The sequence below is a fragment of the Girardinichthys multiradiatus genome, chromosome Y (genome assembly GCF_021462225.1).
Source record: "Girardinichthys multiradiatus isolate DD_20200921_A chromosome Y, DD_fGirMul_XY1, whole genome shotgun sequence".
Classification (NCBI taxonomy): domain Eukaryota; kingdom Metazoa; phylum Chordata; class Actinopteri; order Cyprinodontiformes; family Goodeidae; genus Girardinichthys; species Girardinichthys multiradiatus.
The window spans coordinates 18,239,353-18,245,935 of NC_061818.1; positions in this window are offsets into that span (position 1 = coordinate 18,239,353).

Genomic DNA, 6,583 nt, shown 5'->3' on the forward strand with positions numbered 1-6,583 from the left:
TACTGATGAAAACTCAGTTTGAGTTTAAATGTGTTTTTTTTATATATAATTACCAACTCTGTTTTCTGTATTTGTTTATGTTTTTGCTCCTTTTTCTTCTTTTTGCGTTTACTGTCTCTACATTGTTTTGGGATCTTTTGAGGGTTTCCTGTCTCGTTTACTATCAGAAACAAACTTCTTGGATGTGGTATGATTAAGTTCGGGATGAATTGTAATACAAACGGTTAGAGCATGAAGGAAATATAGCTTTGGGAGCTATGGGAAATTAGCTGAAAACGTTCAACATTTAAAACACTGATGTTTTTATTCTACACATCCCTTACTGAATCAATTTTATCTTTAGACATTGCAATTTTGAGCTTCTTTTTGGTGGAAGTTCCCAGTTGTCAAAATCTTACTGGTTTTATACAGGACAGAAGAGCATCTGACCTTCATCAGTCTGCACCACTAGAAAATGGGTTAAACCAAACAATACAGCCTAAACAAAGAGGAACATAATTATTAATTTAATTTACAACCCCTTCTACACAACTAAATGGTGTGCAAAATGTCATTTCAAAATGTTATATAGTGCAACTCAAAGTTACTTTTCAAACAGTAAGTCCTGGACTGGCCCCTCCCATACACATGTCCGAAATGCAGGATCTAAACAAAGTGACAAACATGGGTATGTATATACAAAGAAATATTAACAAAGAAATCATTTACCAGAAATTTACCTTTAACAGAAGGAAAATCCAAATTAACTAATGATCCAATAGTGTTTACTGTGACATAATGCCACCACAAATAAACCCGAGGAAATATGTGACGCAAAGTTACAACAGTGATGTCAAACTAAAGCATAATAAATTATAACTATAAAATAACATATATTAATTTATGATTATGTTTAACGGACATGTAATGAATAAATACATACATAATGCATACATACATAATGCATACACAATGCATACAGCATACAGGACATGTTCTTCAGAAAGTTTTGTTAATACCTTTTTAGGCCCAATAACTGTTTTTTTTAAGCCATTTTTCCTTTTTTCCATCAGGATAGAGATGCAGCCTCCCTAGAAAAAATGCTAAAGGTACAGTTGCGTGTGGATTCTATGAGCAAATAAGGCAATCATTTTGTAAAGTTCTTTATTTTCAATTTGAACTGTTTGCACTTTATTTGACCCTGCTTATTGCTTTAATGTCTACATTTACATGTCTTTTAACCTACCTACTTCTATTGTTTTGCAATTTTTTTCTACTAATGTTTTTTTTTTTTTGTTTCACTACCACTGTAAATAAAAATTCCCTTCTGGGGCGATAAAAGTCATCGCCATCTGGATAAGAATTCAAGTGCTCCGTCATGCCACAGGCCTGAAGGAGGTCTGAAGCAACAGCTTAGTTTGCTTATACCTAGGCTGGCTCTGACTTCACTGTCAAGTGTAACAATTCATCTCAAATTTTGGGACTAATAGTGAGGAATAATGTTTAATTCTTTGAATAATGTAACATGTTAATTAAGGCTTTTGAATCCCATAGTTTCATCTGTGGGGTCATTCTAAAGGTGCCATGTGAGGTTTTTATTTCACAGATTTTACACATGTACAAAATGATAAACCATTAAACCATCTGTTAACCAGACAATTGTTGAAACAGCAAAAAAGGAAATAACACAGGGTCCAAACGATGTAAAAAAGGTGTCCGGAACATCTTAAAATTCTGATGCTGTGGACAAATTTCCTCTGATAAGACTTTAACAATCAGATACAAATTCATTAAGAAACACCAGAAGGTGCAAACAAGACACCATCCAAACCATGTCAAACAGTCCGGTGCTGGTATGCATGTGTCATAAAGGAGGCAGCTCAAATGCCCAAATTTGCATAGATAGTCAGCAGTGAATGTTTCCCTGAATAATGCTAAACTCTAATTTACAGAAATACCCTTTCTTTATATCCTGTCCTGCAGCCTTGATGACGTAGAGTATAGGCTGTGTATAAGCTTGGTGACCTTTTACTCATTGACAAATAGAGAATAATTTCCAAAGGGCAGGATGTTAAAACATGTCACATTATCTCCCTCTGTTGGTGATTGTGTCTCAGGTACATTTTAGCTTTTCCTCCTCTGGTGATGGACCAGGGTGGATATCAGAAACTTAAAAATGCAAGCAGAGTCAGGAACTCTCTCTTGCAGCTGTTGTTTGCTAGGATGGCCCGATGTAGTTTCCTTTTTGTTGCTTTATCTCCCTAAAGTTGTTTTTTTTTTTTTTACTGGAACCAGTTGTTATGTTTTCAGGTTTTTCTTTTATTAGGATTGGTTAATTTTGGCTATAGGTTAGACTGATAACACCAGATACTACAGTCCTATGGGGGCTCATCTAAATGACTTCACTTCTTTTTGCCCAGCCCGTGACGTTTTGGATGATAAGTATTGGTGGTTACCTTTCTTGTGCATTTGTTTGTTTGGCATACATTTTAACAGTCATTACAACTGACTGTTGAAAGTTATGCCAAACAAATGCACATTTTGCTTGGTTCACTTTGATTGTAACAAATCAAAGTGAACCAAGAGTTCAGTTTATGTTTTAATGTTCAATTATTTATATTTTTATGTACAAAAACATTGAACTCCTTTCATAATTATCTGTGTGGTTTTTGTGCGTGAAGTTGAGTTAGGGACTAAAAGATAAAATATTTGCTTGTGCTGCCATCTGCAGGTCCCTCTGTGGACATTACAACACAAATACTGTGTGAAGCTGCATGATGTCACTCAATTTAATGTGTAAACACAACAGTAAAGGACTAAAGGACTAGAACATTAGCAGAATGTAAATGATTGATGCTGTAATATAACATGTTAATTCACTAATGGTCAAGAGCTAAACAGAGGAAATATTTTAAACCCCTCCTATAAAGAAAAATGATAAAATCACCCAACCGTCTCCATGTTTCCAGATCAAGAAAATAAAACGTTATCTTTGTTCCCATGTAGCTCAAGTTATTTGATTTTTCTTAGCTTGGTCAAGTAGACATTTGTTTGACTGGACGTGGTTTGATGTTTGTTTATATATATACTACCAGTCAAAAGTTTTAGATACACTTTCTCACTTAATGGGTCTCTTTATTTTCATGACTATTTACATTGTAGATTCCCAACAAGAGCAACAAAACCGTGAATGAACACACATGGAAGTATGTAGTAAACAAAAAGTGTGAAATAACTTTTATACTTTAGATTCTTCAAAATAGCCACTCTTTGCTTTGATTATTGTTTTGCGCTCTTAGCATTCTGTTGATGATCTTCATGAGGTGGTCACCTGAAATGGTTTTCCAAATAGTCTTGAAAGAACTTCCCAGACATTCATTGAGAGACAGCCAGAGGTTAATATTTCAGTCATTACAGCACAGGGCTGCTACTTTAAGGAATCTAAAATATAAAACATAATTAAAGTAATTTTAAATGTTTTTGTTTGCTACATAATTCCATATGTGTTCATTCACAGCTTTGATGCAATGCCTATATATATATATATATACAATGCTCAAAAAATAAAGGGAACACTTAAACAACACAATATAACTCCAAGTAAATCAAACTTCTGTGAAATCAAACTGTCCACTTAGGAAGCAACACTGATTGACAATCAATTTCACATGTTGTTGTGCAAATGGAATAGACAACAGGGGGAAATCTTTGATGATTAGCAAGACACTCAATAAAGGAGTGGTTCTGCAGGTGGGGACCACAGACCACTTCTCAGTACCTTTGCTTTCTGGCTGATGTTTTGGTCACTTTTGAATGTTGATGGTGCTTTCACACTCGTGGTAGCATGAGACGGACTCTACAACCCACACAAGTGGCTCAGGTAGTGCAGCTCATCCAGGATGGCACATCAATGCGAGCTGTGGCAAGAAGGTTTGCTGTGTCTGTCAGTGTAGTGTCCAGAGCCTGGAGGCTCTACCAGGAGACAGGCCAGTACACCAGGAGACGTGGAGGAGGCCGTAGGAGGGCAACAACCCAGCAGCAGGACCGCTACCTCCACCTTTGTGCAAGGAGGAACAGGAGGAGCACTGACAGAGCCCTGCAAAATGACTTCCAGCAGGCCACAAATGTGCATGTGTCTGCACAAACGGTTAGAAACCGACTCCATGAGGATGGTATGAGGGCCCGACGTCCACAAATGGGGGTTGTGCTCACAGCCCAACACCGTGCAGGACGCTTGGCATTTGCCAGATAACACCAGGATTGGCAAATTCACCACTGGTGCCCTGTGCTCTTCACAGATGAAAGCAGGTTCACACTGAGCACATGTGACAGACATGACAGAGTCTGGAGACACCGTGGAGAGCGATCTGCTGCCTGCAACATCCTTCAGCATGACCGGTTTGGCAGTGGGTCAGTAATGGTGTGGGGTGGCATTTCTTTGGAGGGCCGCACCACCCTCCATGTCCTTGCCAGAGATAGCCTGACTGCCATTAGGTACCGAGATGAGATCCTCAGACTCCTTGTGAGACCATATGCTGGTGCGGTTGGCCCTGGGTTGCTCCTAATGCAGGACAATGCTAGACCTGATGTGGCTGGAGTGTGTCAGCAGTTCCTGCAAGATGAAGACATTGAAGTTATGGACTGGCCCGCCCGTTCCCCAGACCTGAATCCGATTGAGCACATCTGGGACATCATGTCTCGCTCCATCCACCAACGTCACGTTGCACCACAGACTGTCCAGGAGTTGGCGGATGCTTTAGTCCAGGTCTGGGAGGATATCCCTCAGGAGACCATCCACCGTCTCATCAGGAGCATGTCCAGGCGTTGTGGGGAGGTCATAGAGGCACATGGAGGCCAGAGAATTTAAGTACACCCTTTCATCAAACTTTTTGACAGGTGGGTGGGACTTCCGGTGAGGGCGGGATTTCCGGTGGGGGCCATATGGGCGCCATGTGGGCAGGAGGTCACGTGGTCAAGCAGGTGGTGTGTCCAAGGGGGCGTAACAGTGGATGCTGATTGGTTGTCGTCATTAGGGGCAATACCTTAAATGAGTCAATTAAAACACAGGGGTGTGTTTGTTATAAATAGAACAAGACAAATATGGTATTATCGGAAACTGTTTGGCATCAGCACCAATTAAAAATAGAGGGGGTGTGTTTGTAAGCATCGTTAAACCTTGAATAACCCAATGAAAACAATAGGGCGTGCCTTAGTGTTTACTTTAAATACAGAGATAAAACTCTGCACTTTACATGCAGCATTCGTTGGAAAAAAAGAACACCCGTTCAACAATGGCTAGAGTTAAGAGAGTTTATCGTCAAGCGGAGGAGAAACGCAACGCGTGCCAAGATGATGATGATGAACAAGCAACTGCATCATATACTTCCTCAACGGAGATACCTATCGGAATTCCCGTCGTGACATACTCTACCGATGATGAGGATCCAAAATCAACTTCAACAACCATGGTTGAAAATCAGACCTCGGTTCGGCCAAGAGGTATGTCAGTTCTGTGCGAAACCCCAGTGACCGTCTACCAGTATTCATCCCGTGAATTGAATGCTCCTAAGAAATCAACATACTACATCTGCAGGGTACAAAGACCCCCGTTCAAGACTCTGCAGGAAGAATGGTCTTTGGAGCCATATGGCCTGGTTGGCAGCTGGGGTTATATTTTCATGTATGAAATAGGAGAGCTTTGCCTGTATCAATTGGATCAAGATGAGGTATTTAATGGATCACTGGCTCTGTGTACACTCACCCACAGCGACTGGGCTGTGTTAAAGCTTGCAATCCCGTACCTTAATGATAGCCCTGAAACAGTCTCAAGGCAGGAGAGGGAGGAAGAAGAAGAAGAAGAAAATGAACTGTCTCCTCGACCTGTAAAACGGGCGAGAATGTTTCATATACCATCCGATGTTGAAATAGCTGAGAGAGAACCTCTCTTTAGCGCAGTGTGGGGGTCAAAAACCACAGCAAATGGCCGCTGGTCTTTTCGGGCAAGCAGACGCAGGAACAACCGGACGAGTCCCTCAGATCTGTTTGTGTTGGAGGCTTTCAATCAAGACTGCGACGTATTCAAGACAATGCTGGCTCTGCCGTTTGAAGCTTGGGCAGAGAAGATGAGTGAAATTGGACATCGTCTTTCCGACCGTTTCCAAAAGTCACGAAGTTGGATCGATGTCATGTCAGTGAAAAAAACGCTGACGTTTCCTGTTTTACGTTTAGAACGAACCCTCTTCTGAGGACACGCCCCTTCCTATGATATATATACGGGGGGATAACTGCAAGCTCACAGACACTGAGAATCGTATCATGAGAATGAGTGGACCGACACCACACAGGGATCTCTACAACCACCGAGCAGAGATCCACTTCTCTCCTGAGCACGATGAAAGCTTCAACATTGGACCATATCATCCGCCTTCCCCTGACCTCTTCTCACCATCCACCTCAACATCCTCATTCTCAGAGAACCACTACAGTCCTGCATCACCTACAGGATACAACATGAAATATCTACCGCTTTCTCCAGACCTCTGCTCACCATCACCGCTATTCATGGCTGAGTCTGTAGACGCGAATGTCCTGCCTGAAGACATGA